This window comes from Bemisia tabaci, chromosome 2, assembly GCF_918797505.1.
Source record: "Bemisia tabaci chromosome 2, PGI_BMITA_v3".
Classification (NCBI taxonomy): Eukaryota; Metazoa; Arthropoda; class Insecta; order Hemiptera; family Aleyrodidae; genus Bemisia; species Bemisia tabaci.
Window position 1 is genome coordinate 69,128,927 of NC_092794.1, and position 18,355 is coordinate 69,147,281.

The window sequence follows — 18,355 nt, forward strand, 5'->3', positions numbered from 1 at the left end:
TGAGCCAATTGCGCCCCAAAGGCGGTGGTAAAATCGCTGTTTTCCCCGCCACAACTTAAGAAGGTTACATCCAAATGCACAGAATTTGATGAACAACACAACACACTCACAAAAATGCCCGAGGATTTGAAAATCGCTTCAATACGGACACACAGCGAGAAGAGAGCCAATTTACGTAACGCCTTGAGCTGAACCGAGTGAGGGAGAACCACAGTGAGAGAGGGTAAAATCACAGCGCATGAGACATAAACCGAATATGAATTTATTAAAACAGCGATAACTGAAAATAAAAAAAAACTTTAACAACGAACGAAAGAGAACAACAGATCACTACTAACTCGAAATAACCTCGAAAAGCTCGGCACGAATTTATCAGATCAACGGCCACCTCACGACGAGGTGGGGACGAAATTAAAAATTGAACTAAAATCAGAAATGGCCTAGGGAAAAAAGTGAAAAATGAAGCGTTCGCGTAAACAGGAATCGAACATGCGCGACAACATATAGAAAATAGAGAGTATGTACATTAAATGTATACAGACTGGTTAAAGTTAGGATAGGAAGACCCCACACACTAATAAAAAGTAAGGTTATGACTCGTTGGGCTCTTCGACTAATGTAGGGGTGCTCAAAATTTGAACGGCGGGACGGGTTAACGGACTCGGCGAGAGACGCACGGAGCTGGAGGAAGTATCCCCCGATAACGCTCCTGCTGTAGTACGACCGCGGACAAAGTTGAGAACCCCCTATACCCCGCAATATTCTTCACCAACAGAGGCGAACACGCCAGTAGTGAGGGTACGGCGCAAATATCTGGATGCTCGTGAGCAACTTCTCTCCGAGGTGTGCCGACAGAGCATGCCTTCTACATCCTATGCTGGCTCTGCCCCGGCTTCGTAATTTAAAGACTGGCATAGAATTTATATGTGTATTTTAGCCGCACCGCTTGCCAGACCTGGCTTGCCCTCTCGCTCTTTACCCAACTATTTGAGCGGGCAAATCGTTTTAATGAAGTCCCCCACCTTATAGACCTCCATTCTATCCCCACTACCTTCCCTACTTACGTGATATTCTTCTGCCAATGACGCTCCACTATGAGCACTAATTAAGCCGTTTCTGTTCTCCACACTATTGGAAGATGTAGATCCCTCCACACTTCCACAGGGAGTTTCATTGGGAAACGACATCTTTCTGCCCATAAAAGAGGAGCCATCTTGAATGACAGTTAATGGGACTTTTTCCTTTGGGATTACGACTGATCAAAACTGAGCAAAAATACCAGGCACAAATATTTTTTTTTCTTCTTTTTAACTTCAGAGGAGAGATCTACCACCAGAAGAGGGGGAGGGGTAGTCTCCATTCTCCAAAGTTGAATTCAGTATTTAACATCTCAGACATCGATTCTAATCTCTTGCAGTCCCTATATTTTTTTCCCTTCGAGGTTAAAAATGAGTGAAAAGTTAGAAAGTGCGAAGGCGGTACCCATTCATATTTCTTGCAGGAGGATCCTTGAACTTCTCAACTACGCTTGGGAAAAGACAGGACTTTCCCCCTTCCCGCCTACACTGTAAGGGACCAATCATGACCATAAAGGATCTAAAAGCTGGTGGCCAGCCAGGGTTGATTGTATTTTTGGTTCCACTAGGTCCAGTTGTGTGCAATGGTCAAGGTCTCAGTCAGCAGAGAAATTCGTCGTTCGATAGCTGATAAAGAGTCTTCTCGCTCAAAATTGTTTGGTTTCCGTTATTTTCGAAAAGGAAATTAAAGAGCCCACTCATTTGCCCGCTATCAATGTTTCTATATAGGTACCACCTAAGTACCCAATATTTCCTCTGCAACCCTTACTGCGAAAAACTGGGCGGAGGGTTGACGAAAGTGCGCGGACGGACCCGCTAGGGTGGCTAGAAGGCAAATCGTCCCCCCAAAAATCTGCTGCGGAGCCGATGAGGCCCCCGCGGCGATTTTCCCCCAGATTATTACTTATTTCTCCGTAATTGTATTCTTTTGGTATCTTCATGAGTCTCTTACCGAGTTCAAAGGTCTTAAAGTGTGTATCCAAAAGACCTAAAGGGCACCTGAAGCCTCAAAAGTACAGACAAGCAAGGCCGGATTTTCCTACTTGCCGCCCATGGGCCGTCTGTATTTTGCCGCCCCCTTCTCATTCGTTTTGAAACATCAGTAAAGACCATCAAGTGAACTTGCCAGCGGGGGAGGGGTGCATAAGACGCGTTTACTCGTGTTGAACACATTTTTTGGGAAAGTCCTGTAAACACTAGTAGCAAAAGGTAATGGAACTTTGCGCGAAAGTCAAGTTTTGTAAACCAATCTCTCATGGACAAGGCCTTCCATTCATAAGAGATGAACGAAAAAATTATGAAAGAACAAACATAAATGTGGATTAATGATTTTAACTTCCGCCGCCGCGCCGCGCAGACCGCACCGTGTTTGGCGCAATGCGTGAAGTATTCACGCAGTCTTGTAGGCGCTATGCGTCTCACGCTGACCGCACTGTATTTGGCGCAATGCGCGAAGTATTCATGCATTCTTGTAGGCGCGATCCGTTTCACGCTGACCACAATGACCGGACTGTGTTTGATGCAATGCGTGAAGTATTCGTGCAGTCTTGTAGGCGCTAATATGTGTTACATGCCGATTGCCGTGCCGAGGGCTTCTCCTTTTCATCTCAAATCCTCGTCGTCATTTCTCCCTCAGTAGCGCCGTTCCAGGCCAAATTGTGTGTTTGGTTTCTCTCTTAACTCGACTAATTAAAGGTGGAGCCCCGAGGAATCGAAACCGCAACATTCAGATTCATTAACGCGGTCTGCAATCGGAGGGAATAAAAGAGATCCCACGGTCTCCGAGTGAAAACATTCAGTGATATGTGCGGGTATCCGGAGGAATATTAAAATTAAAACACTCAGTGGTGTCGGAGGGGCCCGTGTAGTCTCAAAAGAGACGGCGGGCAACCGAAGCGGGCTGATTATTGAAATCGATAGACAAAGCGATAGAAAAAGAATGCATAAGGAGTATGGAGCGATCCCACTGATTGAACTGGGTGGTTCTTGTAGACTAAGGGGGTAAATGATAGATTGACTGTAGGATCTCTGGTGGGTTGCCGTTAATAAGTCCATTACCAACCTCCTTTGTCCATTGCAACCACCCGCTTCCACCAATAGGATCCCTCCATATCCCATTTGCCTTCATTGCCTATGGCTTCGTCTATCAATTTGAACAATCAGCCCGCTGGGAATAAAAACTCCCATATTCGTACGCAACATCTCGCATCGGAGCCAGCGCGGCATTAAAGGGGATGGTTTCAAGTGCAGTTGCAATTTATTGCAATATTTGATGCCTGGGTGGGTAGCAGACAAAGCAGGAAAATTATTATTGAACAAGTAAGTATACGATACGTGACATCGGAAAATAACATTATCAAACCGCTGGAGCGATGAATAACCAATGCTCCGAGCAACTATTACTGTTCCGAAGCCGCTCACATTGCCTATCGGGATATTGAAGGCGAACAGATCGGCACAAGTTAGAAACAATGTGAAGGGGAGTGTCAATCCACTAATGCCACGAGTACCTACACACGGCTCGCTGATTTGAAATTTGGGTCCTTAACACTTAGACAGCAGTGGCGTGGCGTGCTTCGCGGTAAATCGATAGATCTGTCATTCAAACCTATGGAAAAGAATCGATGAACAGGTTGTTCGCAGCGGACACCTTAATAATCGATTCTTTGCCATAGCTTCGAATGGAGAAAAATCGACGATCGAAGGGGCCGGTCTTCGGTCCATCTCCCAAGTTTGGCTTTGACTTTTTTTTTACATGTTCTCGAAAAAATTGCTGATGTTGGTATTACGTGCTAGAAGAAATTGTTCCCTTTTCACCCTCTCGTTTGAATCATAATATGACTTTAGGCTAGAGTCCTTTGCCTTCTCCATCCGTAACGCCGACTCAGAGCAACCCTCCCTTGATATTTGAACACGGGATTGTGCCCCCTGGAAATCGCCAGAAGCTGCAGCCCCGATCAGTGGCGTGACGTGCTTAGCGATAAATAGAATGATCTGCCATTTAAACCTATGGAAAAGAATCGACAAACAGCATGATCGCAGCGAGCACCTTCATAATCGATTCTTTACCATAGCTTTAGATAGAAGAAAATCGATAGTCGATCGTTCACGCCGCGCCACTGGCCCTGACGCCAACCTCCGTGCCGGCCGTCGCACAATGGACCGAGTCGTTGGTGAGGTCGGACAAAACTTGGAAACTTTAAACGCTCATAACTCCGTTCATACAAGATTTTAGGTTTTAAAAGTGCTTTCCATTGGTTTCCTCGTGAAATTTTCTTCTAGATGCAACCCTTAGAATTTAAAATAAGACGAATTAAACATCCAAATTAACAGTTTTAGTTACATTTCATGTCAAACCTCTCCAACTGACTCGATCCACTGTGCGACGCGCGTCCATGTCAGCCCAGCCAGAGGCGCCACTGCTTCAGCGTGGGGACAACATATCGACGGTGAAACCACCAAACCACGTATCTCGTTTGCGGTGTTTAAAAATCTACGCTCGCATTTTATTTTTTTGAAGTCAACCAAATCAATATCATTCCTTGAAATTTTCACAGAATTTTCTCCGCACGAAGAGGAAAAATCACAGAAATTTTCAAGACTGGACGTTAAGTAGTTTTTCATTTAAAAAATAAAGTATGACAGGAAGTCTGCGACGTCGCAAACCGAGATACGTGGTTTGGTAGTTTCACCGTCGATATGTACTTCATACTCTATTGTGCTTATTTAGGAATGGGTGTCTTATTATATTTTGTTTCGAGATGATCGACAGGATGTATGTTGACGAAGGTTTTGATGCTGATTAATTTATTTTACGATTTTGGGAGGCATGAACGCGCCGATTAGAGGCAGTGAGTTCAGGGGCTGTTCATTAAATACGTAACGCTGAGAATCGAAGCCCTGCGTGCGTCAGACGTCGGGTCCGGATTTCGATTAAACATGAACAGCGGACCGATTATTTAAATTGATAGACAAGGCGATGGACAAAGAAGACGTAGGAAGTATGGAGCTATCCTATTGGTTGAAATGGGTGGCCCCTATAGACTAAGGGAGAAAATGATGGACTAACTGTCGGGTCCCTCATGGGTTGCCGTTCCTTAGTCTATTACCTACCTCCTTTGTCCATTGCAACCACCCGCTTCCACCAATGGGATCCCACCATATCTCTTTTGTCTTCTTTGTCTATAGCTTTGTCTGTCAATTTCAATAATCGATGGTTAATCGAAAGTTACGGCATAAGGACATCGAAACGTTTACTCGACTACGCACCGCACTACAAGGTCTCAGTTTCTTCAGGATTCTAGTGAAAAGAGACTTCAGCTTCCCAGGGCTGGATTTACCTACTTGCCGCCCATGGGCCGCCTGTATTTTGCCGCCCCCTTCTCATTCGTTTTGAAATATCAACATCGGGAGAGGGGTGCATAAGACGCGTTTACTCGTGTTGGACACATTTTTTGGGAAAGCCCTGTTAACACTATTAGCAAAAGTTCACGGAACTTTGCGCGAAAGTCAAGTTTCGTTAACCTGTCTCTGTGTGGACAAGGCCTTCCATTCAGAACGAACAAATTATGAAAGAACAAACATAAATCTGGTTTAATAATAACTTCCGCCGCCGCTTCGCGCTGACCGCACTGTATTTGGCGCAATTCGGGAAGTATTCATACAGTCTTGTAGGCGCTATGCGTTTCACGCCGACCGCTGCTGACCGCACTGTGTCTGACGCAATGCGTGAAGTATTCATGCGATCTTGTAGGCGCTAATATGTATTACATGCTGACCTCCGCGCCGAGGACTTCTCCTTTTCATCTCAAGTCCTCGTCATCATTTCTTTGTAAGTCGCGCCGTTCCAGGCCAAATTGCGTGTTTGGTTTCTCTCTTAACTCGACTAATTAAAGGTGCTGTCTCTTGTATCACTGAAAGAGGACAAAATTAGAAATTACTGTACTTAATTTCTCAGGAAATGAGAGATTTTTTCGCCTTTTTCTCGTTCGTAATTTTTTTTCTGAATCAGATATTTTTCTTGATACCAACTTTTGAAAAAATTACAACATTTGCCGCCCCCTACATTTGCCGCCATGGGCCGCAGCCTATGTGGCCCCCCCCCTAAATCCGGCCCTGTTTAAAATTAACAAAAACGATTTAGTGGGAAGCAAAAACTATTTGCTATTTTCGGAGATTTTATAGATAATTATGAAGAAGCAACATTTTAACAACACTGTAATTGCGCTGGTTCCTTTTTGCTAAATGCGATCCTATTGATCTTGCTATGCCGCAGAATCACGTATTTTCTTAGGTTTGATCGCCAATTTGCTCGAAATTTTACTGCGAATCTGAAAATATAAACTGTAAAAACTTTTTTTGAAAAAATAAAAAAATTGCACTCGCGAGCTGGGGGGGGGGGGGGGGGCGTGACCACGAAATTCGAATTCTTTGGGGTCGATTCCCTACCATCCCCGACTTTGTCCAACCTAAAACAACAGAGCGGAAAGCCTGCTACGGGAACGGGCGGTCTGGGACACCCGGTATGTTTTAATTCCGAATGCGTCATACGAAAGAAGTTGGGTTCTTTCAACCAAAGTTTTTTTTCCTCGGTGAAAGGCGAGAACGGCTCACGTCAACGAGGTGACGAAACGAGGCCTTACCGACCTGGTTTCTCCGCCAAAATGAACGACCAGATTGAGATCCTCGCAGCTTCCACCGATGATTTGACTTTTAACACTGGATTCGTGAGGTATACGTTTTAAGAACCGGCGTGTTTCATTCAATGTTCCGGTGCTGTTGCTCGAAAATTCTTGAGAAACGTCCTGAAATTCGGAAATCACCGATTGATGATCGACTATCGAATCGTTCTCTTACGTGCTGAAGAGCGATGATAGATCAAAGGGATCGGTGGACAAAATGATTTTTTACAAAGGAGTGAGGGAATATAATAAATTCAAGTGCTACAATCTAGAGGCATTGGGACTGAGGGCATTTAAAAGGAATTTGCTGTTTAAAATGAGGGTACATCGGAACAATAATTGGGGTGAAGGTAGACTCTTGAGGGAGGTAGATGGGAAGGGATTAAGGAAAGAAGAAGAAAGGCAAGAGTAGAACTGAACGGGATTAGCCAAAAGGCTATTTGAAATTTTAAAAAAAAATATATATTGCAGGGTTGACACCAAATCTAGAAAATGAAATTCCCCGACATTTCCCTGATTTCTCTGACAGTTTGGTGAAATTCCCCGACAATTGAAAATATGCTAAATGGTCAAAAAGACATCATTAGAAATAGTTTTCGGACAAACTTTGTAGTTCGAAACGTCATACCCATTCTAGAGAGCAAATAAAGGTGCTTATCAATTTTTCCCTGATATTTTCGTCATTTCCCCTGACATTTCCAGGTTGTCCCATACTTATAAAATTCCCTGACATTTCCCGATTGTCCCTTACTGTGGCAACCTTGATGCGGTTGCCTTACTCGAATTTGAGAGCAGGGTCTCTAAAGTATATTGTTTCTGATGGAAACATCCTTTAAAATCTACGGTGTCCCTGTCCCAGGTTTTAACGGCCATAATGCCAGAGCGTGTTCTGTATAGGTCAAAATAAGACGTTATTTTATCATTAAATTTCTTCCTTAAATGACCCCATTGAAGCTGCGGCCCCCAAACTTCCGAGAAAATCATCGCCTTACTGGATTTTGGCAACGGTTTACTGGACAAAGACTCAAAAAAGAGTCATCTCCCATTGTTTGTGTACATCCATTGTCATGAAAACATCGAAATTTTAAAATATTTTTGAGGCCATAGAAGAAGATAAGCGACAAATTGTGGAGGATGGCCATGTGTAATGAATCCCAGTTCATAATCGTTGATATTATCGTAATAAAATTCTGATAAACGATGAGTACCCGAAAATTCAGGAGTAGCCATGGCTCCTACTGGAGTTTTTTGCAAAAAAAAAAATTATGGAAGGGAAAAAATATTATTTTGATATTTAGAACAGGCTCTCGCAATATGGTCGTTTAACCCTAAGACACCCTGTATATCCTCTTCGTTCCACCTTATAAACGTCAAATTTTCGCTAAGAATCCTCTCCTTAAAAACAGAAACCTTCGATACGCCAGTGGTTGGTTCTAAAGCACAAGAAAACCTCCGTGAGGGCGCAGTTGAGCAGAGCAAAGTCCCCGATGGAAATGTCCTCTAAGACCCTTAAAAAAAAGCTCTAATTTTCGATGAGAATCCCCCCTCAAAACAGAGGGATTCGATACGGCAGTGGTTGGTTCTAAACTACGAGGAAACCTCGATGAAAGCGCAGTTGAGCAGAGCAATAGCAGCGGTAACGGACGATCAATACAGCCGCGGCGAAGGCAAGCAGGTATCGATCCAAGGCCTGCAAGTAGTGCACGTTGGATTCGGCGGGACTCCACCGCGGCCACCCGGCCGGCATTCGGCCCACCACATTTAGTTCCCTCTGCATCTCGAACCCCCCAAAATACAGCCATTGTCACCCAGGCAATGTACATTCACGAGCCACACTCTCACTCATTATCAAATGATACCTCACCTGTCAAAACGAGGGTTTACGGCGCACAGTGGATCGAGTCATCAGCGGAGGTCCGACAAAATTTAGAAACTTTAGACACTTATAACTCTGTTTGTATAAATTTTGAGGTTCTGAAAGTGGCTCCATTGGTTTTCTCGTGAAATTTTCTTCTCAAAGCACTCCATGAAATTAAAAATGTGACAAATTATGCAGTTTTAGTCAAATATTTCACGTGCGACCACTTTGATGGACTCGATCCACTGTGCGGCGGTTCAGAGCAGACGCGCCAAGGCTGTCGCACTCTTTTGTTTAAAACTCACTTTCGAAAACTGAGTAATTGTACTCTTCCATTTTTCATTCAATCGCATTTTAGCTAGGAGAAAGACTCAAAAGCAGCCCAAAATCCGACCCCGTTTTAAAAGGAAAAATGTCGCGCCAACTGTCGGTCAAAAATGGGGGTTTTAGTGCCCCTATGTGGGGGAGCCTTAGGGACTTGGTTTAAACTTAGTCTAAACGAAACCCTATGATGAGATAATCCTCCACTCAAATGTTTACCTTGAGTTCAAAGCTCGGTTTGGCAATACAGCCTTGCTAAGTTTATATTTTTTACCATTTAAAAAAGGCTGATATTTTGAAATTCTTCGGTTGAAAGAGCAACATTAGTCGATCCCTTTCTCTTTTCTGGGGCACAAGCACAAACATAGCATAGTAACGATGACATTCTGGCACAGAAAATAAAGCGAAATTGAGTCAAGTCCCCAGATCGAGGAGCTTCAAAATATTAGCATTAAAAATGTAAACTTTGAAAAGCTATGCTACCAAAACGAGCTTTAAACTCAGGCTAAAATTTTATTGGAGAATTGTTTCATTTATTGGTTTGGTTTTGGTCATATTCGAACGAAATTCCTGAGTTCCCTCAAAAAGAGGCACTTCCTCGACAGGCTCTTTCGTGAAGTCACAAGAAACATTGACCACCGTGTATCCTTTCACCCGCAGTTCAATCATTTACTTTCTGGTCGCAGTTTGGGGCTCCAGTATGTTCTGAATCGTCTCAAGACATGGTAAACGGGCGGAGAACACATTTTCCTCAAGACGATTGAGCAATGTGAAAGGATTAGATGGTGCAGAACAACTTTCCCTGTCAACGTCTTCCGTCTTCAAACTTTGAACTCCTGCAGGGTTCTCTGCCGTGCTAGGGAAGAACGCCGTATGAACATTCGAGAGTTGCTAAATTTCCCTCAATAAAACAAGTATTTTTGACAACATTCATGCGTATTTTCCCCTGAAATTTTCAGATATTTTAGATTAAATTGCGTAAAACATTCTGTGAAAATTTCGGAAACAAATATCCACAATTATTTTAGTAAATTCGGTTTTTATCGAAGGAAACTTGGCAATGTGTGAAGGCGTTCTTCCTTAGCATGGCCTAGCGTGCCATCAGTTTTTCTTGTGATTCCCAGGCATTCCGCACTAAAAACAGATCAAAATGCTGCCGTGCTAAGGAAGAACGCCGTATGAACATTCGAGAGTTGCCAAATTTCCTTCGATAAAATGTTTATTTTTGAGGAATATTATGAAAATTCTTCCTTAAAATTTTCAAGCGTTTTAGATCAAATTACAAACAAAATTATCTGAGAAATTGGCAGACAAACATTCAAAAATTTTCCTGAATATTAGTGATTTGCCAGGGGAAATTTGGCAATGCCTGAAGGCTCATACGGCGTTTTTCCTTAGCACGGCAGAATGGGAAAATGCAAACCTTTTCCTCGCTGTGCTCATTGTGTTTCCCCAAACTTTCCCACCGCACCGAGATTCGAGCCCCGGAATTCTGTTGCTAAAAAATTGAATTTGGCGGTTAGACTTATTTGGACTGCATTTTGCAATTTGGAACCATAAATTCCGGCCCGGTTTAAAAACAACGTATGTGCCATTAGTTTCTCTATGCACATAAGTGTTTTTTCAGATGAGCCAGAATTTGTAGGTCCAAATTGCAAAATGCAGTCCATTTAGTGCTCGCTTCTTTTAGTTTCACCTTAGAAAACCATTACGCTGCTAAAAGGGTTGAGTTACATCGTCGGCGTCAGCAGGAGGGTTGTCAATAGGAGATAGTCTCTAGATGAGCTCACTCTAAGTGATCCTTATAGAGAGTGCGAAGAACCCCAGAGCTTCCTTATTCGGGGGCTCGGAACAATAGATGGATTAAGAGACCCATCCGAAACAACGGACCGCGAAGGATGTTCAGGCAAGTTAGGTTTCGTTGGGTTAAGCAACTAAACTAACTCCGCGGTGAGGCTTGGAGTATCAAGCAAAAGTGAAGGCGCACTACGCTGCGTTCTCGCCAATCATCAGTACAACTCCTTAAGCGATAGGAACAGGAACACTAAGTTTCAAAATTGGTGTGTACGTTGCCTATCTACTGATTGAAGGGGCCGATCAGATTAATCTAATGTTGAAATGGGTTTCAATTATTCTTTGCATTGAAAATTTCTTTGCATTGAAAATTTTCTATCTAATCAATTTATGCTTTGATGAGAGCTCTGAGATTTAGAGCGGGTCAATTAAGATGGTGACTACCGTTTTTCTCGTAGAACCATTTTTGACGCCTAAGTTTTTTTGAGAATAACCGATTCAATTCCAACAGGGTGTTCAGTTTTTTTTTTCAGTTTGGGAAATCCTGATTTTTCCTGATTCTTGACTGCTAAATCCTGATTTCATAATTTTTCCAAATCATGATTTTTTGCAGAGAAAAATTAAACTCACAAAAATAGCTCGATGAAAAAATCCGATCGGACGGCCGACTTTTCTCAAATCCTGATGAAATCGGGATTAAATCCTGATTGACCTCAAAGCCTGATGCTGGACACCCTTTACAAGCACGGGAAGGGGAGTCACCTACATACACCTAGTTCTTCTTCCAGTCCTTTTTCAATTGAAGCACTGGATGCGAAAAGGGCACTTCTCGGTTGCAGTGTTTCAGAGTCTCCTCTAAAATTTCATTCATTGTCAGGAAAATGAATGCATCCATTTCACTAAAAATTTTACTGAATATTCCTTACGGTTCTACAATTTTCCATGAAAATAATTCTGGCCAAATCACCGATTAAATTCTTCTCCGGGGGATTAATTCGCAACAGAGATTCTGAAACACTGCAATCGAGAAGTGCCCTTTTCGCATCCAGTGCCTCAATTTCTTTTTTAATGTTGAATATCCCCGGGCCTTTGATAAATGCTTTCCTGGTCCATGGATATCAGCGCCGGTGGTTGAGAGGAAGATAATACACGGCACGCTCGATTACGTTCGGATAGCTACCAATTAAATGCGGCTCTTGAACCGATGAACGAACGTGGTGGCGGCGGCGGCGGCGGCGGCGGCGGGTTCGTCGCGTGCCACATTATTGCCGCTGCCGCATTCCCTATTCTCATCGGAAACTCCGAGCCTCGCCCGAGATAAACACGATGCCACAAAAACCATTAAAAATGGGTCAAAGTCAAGACTACTCACACATCTCGCGACTGCATCACAACACGTCACTGTGAGTACCCCCACTGTGTGACGATCTTGAAATCGAGAGTCGCCGCCGCGTCCTTGCGATGCCCGATTGGAAAAGATGTCACACTATGCCTTATTCGTCCAACATCGCGAACCTACACGGAGCTTCAACCCGGGAAAGGTTCGCTGACTCTCAAAAGGGCTCCATTAACCGTTGAGTCATTGACGCGGCTTTCGCGGGGGGCGTGAACTGTTGTCACACACGTGCGGTCGTGCTTGCCGTGCAGCGCCGCGACGCTCTTGAAATCGTGAGTCTCGCACTGCACTTCCGGAAAAAGCGTCCCCGGAGGATTTCCCGACGCGAAATTCGGCGTGGCGCACCCGCAACAGCGCTCAAGGACTCATTGTCAGACCGAAAGCACTCACGGAGAAAAAAACTTAGTGCGTGGGACCCGAAGTTTAGGTCGTATGGATCTCTGAAGTTTTCGGATTGAGCATCTGAACACTTTAGGTCCAGCTGCTGAGGTTTAGATCACACATCTGAAACTTCAGTTCTTACATCTGAGGCATTCGGTTTTCACATCCGAAAAACTTCGGTTCTCACGTCTGAAGTACTTCAGATGTAAGAACTGAAGTTTCAGATGTGTGATCCGAACCTCGACAGCTAGACCTAAAGTGTTCAGATGCTCAATCCGAAAACTTCAGAGATCCATATGACCTAACTTCGGGTCCCACGCACGAGGTTTTTTCCTCCGTGTATATTTTGCAATTATTCTGGACTACGATTTCTGGCTAAGTTAAGAAACAACATATGTACGATAAGTGTTCTTGTGCACAAAAGTGTTTTTACAGATCAGCCAGAAATTGCGAAAAATTGCGAAAATTCTAATTGCGAAATGCAGTCCAACTCGAGGGATGTTGTTGTCACTGTTTGAGTGGAGCCGGACTGGAAGTAAACCTCCAAGTCCTTAGGGGTTTTTATGGGGTTCTTTCGATTTTTATAGCGGCACTACGGTGGTAAATCGATGGCTCCAGTAAAATCTTGCATACCTCGCATTGAGACGTGGAGCATATCAAGAGAAATCAGACTCTTCAACGATGGCGCCACTACTATTATAATCATCGATGGAAAAATTTATGAGACAATATTCGCGCGAAATTTCATGAAATATTTTGGAACTTGGGGGAAGCATTCGAACGCCGAGAAACGCCTAGAATCAGCGATACATCAATTTTGAAATTTTTCACTCACCCTTCCTTCCCTCATCTTTCACACTTCTAACACCTCAGTTTTCAAAATATCCTAATTATTCGTAATGCACGACACTTTGAAGTCCCCATAACAATCACGTCTACCGAGTTCGCGAACTATTTGAATACGAGACTATATATTACACAATAAAGTGGTGATATTGAGGCTTATCTACGCTGGAAATCAGGAAACAAGCTGGATCAAGGGGGTGATCCACCCCCCCCCCCCCTCCCAGTTGGTGAAAAGCATCCTGAAGCCACTCTCAGAGCTTTTCAACGAATTGAAAAACATTCAAAGCGGTTCATTGGAATTCAGAAAAGTAGATTTTTTTATTAACTTATCTCTCTTGAGCACGGGTCCTAAATCTCAGAGCACGTTAGTTGCATGTAAACTACTGTATGTAATGCTTAGTGCAAGGAAGTGATGTATAGATAGGTGAATTTTATGGAAAAGACACCAAAACTCATTTATTTGCTGAAATATTGTTGGACCCATCCTGCTCACCTAGCAAATCAGTGGATCTCAACTACAATACACGTGGAGACTAAGTCCTGTATTGTTAACTTGTAAAGTTTTACTGTTGAATTTTGTCTCGCTGTGCGAATGATTCTCTATCATTTATCACCTTACCGCCAAAGGTGGTCATTTGGTCAACAAAACTAGAATCATCCACATTCAGTGTATTGTGAAGGCTGCATTTTTCTGCAAATGGTTTACCAGTGACAGAAAATCTTTATAAACGGGTGGGTTGGTGCGAGAATTAATGAGTGATTCAGCCGGCAAGCAAGGGTTAAGTCAACCAATTGAATTATTACGAAATAACTGTAGAAATTTATCGATCTAACTTCTTTAGAATTTGTCTAATTTCTTGTTAAGTTGTACTTAACCAATAATGAACAAATGGAAGTTCAATTATACATACGACAACATTTCTATTTTTGTCATTTAACTAATGTTAATTGAGAACACCCATATCTTGTTCAAGAGCCAATCCAAATTCCTGTTGTGTGCTTCGTTTTCATCTTGAAATTTTGAAGAGAAAACATGAAGAGTTGTGTTTTAATTCATACCTTGTCTGCCCATTTGCGACACTCTAAGTCTCCACTGAAGTTTTACTTTCATAAATACAAATTAACCCATAGTTTCTATTGAACTTTTCCGTGAATTTTCTTCACTCGATTTGAAAGAATGACATAAAGCTACAAGGAACTATTTTGGTCAGTTTCCTTTGCATGAAATTAAACAGGATCAAAGAATTCTCAACCTTGCAATTGAGCTATGCATTTTCTGAACTAGCCTTTCATGAGAGAAAATTCGGCAACGCCAAATGCAATCAGGTTGATCCTGGTTAGTGCTGTGCCAAATGACTTAAACCTTGCTTGCCGGCTGAATCACTCACTAATTCTCGCACCAACCCACCCGTTTGTAAAGATTTTCTGTCACTGGTAAACCATTTGCAGAAAAATGCAGCCTTCACAATATACTGAATGTGGATGATTCTAGTTTTGTTGACCAAATGACCATCTTTGGCGGTAAGGTGATAAATGATAGAGAATCATTCGCACAGCGAGACAACATTCAACAGTAAAACTTTACAAGTTAACAATACAGGACTTAGTCTCCACGTGTATTGTAGTTGAGATCCACTGATTTGCTAGGTGAGCAGGATGGGTCCAACAATATTTCAGCAAAAAAATGAGTTTTGGTGTCTTTTCCATTAAATTCACCTGTCTATACATCACTTCCTTGCACTAAGCATTACATACAGTAGTTTACATGCAACTAACGTGCTCTGAGATTTAGGACCCGTGCTCAAGAGAGATAAGTTAAAAAAATTTACTTTTCTGAATTCCAATGAACCATTTTGAATGTTTTTCAACTCGTTGAAAAGCTCTGAGAGTGGCTTCAGGATGCTTTTCACCAACTGTCCCTAGCTAATATAGTTCTCTAGACAGAGTAGTTTTAACCTTTTAATGAAACCCAGTAATTGGTATTGAAACTTCTGTTAAAAAAAAGAAAAATCTTGAGTCAGGGCTTACTAATGATCTTTTCGCGGCGATCAAAATGTGTGCTACATAGTGACAGCAAAGAGGTTGCTTGCTACTAAATTGTAGCAGCCAAGATTTGTCAGCACCCTTGCCTCCCAAATCCTGATGCGTTGACAGATTGCATCATGATTTTCACATTCTTTCCCTCAAAGACAAAGATGCTTCTTGCTACTAAATTGTAGCAGCCAAAATTGTTCAGCACCCTTGCCTCCAAAATCCTTAATGCGCTGACAAATGACATCATGCTTTTCGCATTCTTTTCCTCAAAAGCAAAGATGCTTCATGCAGTCAATGCAGCAGTGCATTCATAAAAGCTGCATAGTCCGTGGTTTGTGGTAGAGGCTAAGCAGAATAGGGATTGTGGCAGCAAAGAGAGAGATATTTTAGGAAGTCATCTTGGCTTTTTCGAGGACGTGCGTTCAGCGGAAGACTCAAAATACACAATTTCGAATAGATAAGTAAAACTTAACCTTAACCGACGACGGTCATCTTTACTTAAATTAAATTTTTATAATTTTTTTTTGGCCACATTTAATTATATTTTTTAGAAATTTAATTTTAATTAATTTTTAACTTTTAATTAGTTAATAAATACTAGTGAGATAGATTGATTATAATAAAGACAAAGATAATTAGCTTAATCATTTTATCAGTGTAATTGATATACTTTTATTTAGTTATTTGTCTTGTTAAAGATTAGATCTTTTTAATCTAACTTTAATTTGACAAATTAATATTATTTTATATTTTAACTAAACCTTTAAATTATCAACTTAATAAAATTAATTAATTTATTTAACTTCAAAGGTTATTGTTTAAAACTTAAGTTAACAACTTATATCTAATATCACTTTCCAGTGATCTTACTTTGTTACGACTTGTCTTAATTTATGTAAGAATGACGGGCGATTTGTACTTAGCTTATATCAAATTTAGTTAAATAACTTGATTTTAACTTACTTCTAAATCCTTTTTAAAAGCTTCAATTATTTAGTTTATTCTATTAAATTAATTTAAATGTAATCCACCTCACTTTCAAAAAATTATGTGTTGACTTGATTTTATGAGTTTGGTCAGATTTTAAATACTATTTTTAAATTTATATTTGACAGCGATATATAAATATCATTGTTTGAAATATTATAGATTGTGGACTGTCAATTACAGGGCAGATTCTTCTAGTTAGGTTAAGCTACGTAGGTAGACGGTAGAGGTTAGACTTTCGTATAGATAAGTAAAATCCAATAAAATTTCTACGAACTAGGTGCACTACGTACTTTTCAAAAATGCACCAATTATACACTGCTGAAAAAGGTCATGTCCTTATTATCTGACTGTCGGAATTTAAAACGCCAATAGCAAATAATGTATTGTACAAGTGGTCTTCCAAACTGACCAAGGTTGGCGCTCTAATTCAAATATTAATCAACCTATTAAGCTGATCTTCAGTTCATTTAAAAAAGAATGTGAAAATGAATAAATCAACACCAAGATTAGGTTATTTGAATAAGGACTGAACAAAATATAGCAGGTAGAATGTGGGATGTCCTCTGGGTTTTTGAACGATATACTCTTATAAAGAGAAGAGACGTACTGCAAACAAAGATACTTCAGTGGTGGAGAGCAAAGTAGAGGAAACGGCCCTCTCAATGCACAGAATAGTGCTTAAAACACAACTTAAAAATGACAAAAATGAATTTCCTGAGCTCTATACCTCAAAGGTAGGACACAAAAAGGAAAACTGGCAAAATCGGATTATTTAAGAATATCTGGACGAACACATGAAGAGTTTGAAATGTTCTCAGATAGCCAAAATTTCGACAAGAAGAATGCAACGGTCTCTCTTTAACAGTGGCTGAAGGGAAATCATTCTATTTTCTAAATTTAATCACTTTTTTCCACAAAAGAACCAACCGCAGCCGTCCAAAACAAGAATGCCAGAACTCCTTCCAAGATTTTTTTTTCAATTTTGTTCTGACTAAATGCTTTACTATAAAAAAAACCACGGAAAATTCAAAGTCCCAATTTCCAGAATGACTGTAAAGCATTATTGGGAGCTCAAAAGGCAAAATTGAGTGTAGTAACCATCAGACTTACTTGTAATACAGCATTTTGTCTCAAAGAAAACTGCAAAATCTAAAATAGAAATGCGACATTTTTGTTTTAGACAGCAGTATTATGAATAAATGGATTTTGGAAAATAATCTTGGAAGCACTGTGACAATTTCTTGGAATTTTAAGATGTATCGCATGTCCCAGAAGTACAGCACACTTCCCATTTTTCCACAAATGATGAGAGCTATTAACCTGCTGTTCGCATGGGCATTGAATCCTTAGCTTTAAAAAAGGCCTCGTGCAGGTATCTAACTTGAAAATTGGTACTGTAATGACATGATAGCAGTAATAGTATGATGTGTAAAAGTTGATCCTGACGCTTTTTCAGCAATTTTTTTTTAGTCGAGATGATCAGAACAAGAAACGCAAAAAAATAAAATTTTTAAAGAGAAAAGAACTCAATGGAATTAAGTTTGCAACTCAGGGAGTGCAAGAGGTGATGGTGTGATGCTAAAGAAAGGTTTCCATAAGACTAATGACAATATTTTGACAGATATGGTGTGCGAGCACAGTCTGTCGGATCAGAGTTTGCAATCGCATGTGCATTTCTCATGTTCACCACGAATGCTGACTTGAAAAAAGAGCAAAATTTAATATTCTGTTATTATTTTCAGTGCGATTATTCAGAGAGACACTTGCAGAGAAAAAAAGATGTTTTCAAAGATAACTGGCTGTGTAGAGGCAGTGCCAGTTGATGGTTTAAACCATTCAAAGGCAGTCATGAATCAGAGGGAAGTCTTGCAAAAAATAGCTGACCATGCACATCAACATGGAAAAACTTATTGATACCGTTGTCGGAATTATTCGCAAGGATCGCCATTTATCTCTTCGTGGGTTGAAACAAGAACTT

At 41.2% G+C, this 18,355-nt stretch overlaps 1 protein-coding gene across 18 annotated transcripts in view; it reads right to left on the reverse strand.

The window, feature by feature from the left end:
- osa (trithorax group protein osa) overlaps nucleotides 1–18,355 on the reverse strand; it is a 112,695-nt gene that overhangs the window by 85,637 nt on the left and 8,703 nt on the right. The gene's annotated exons all lie outside the window — the stretch shown is intronic.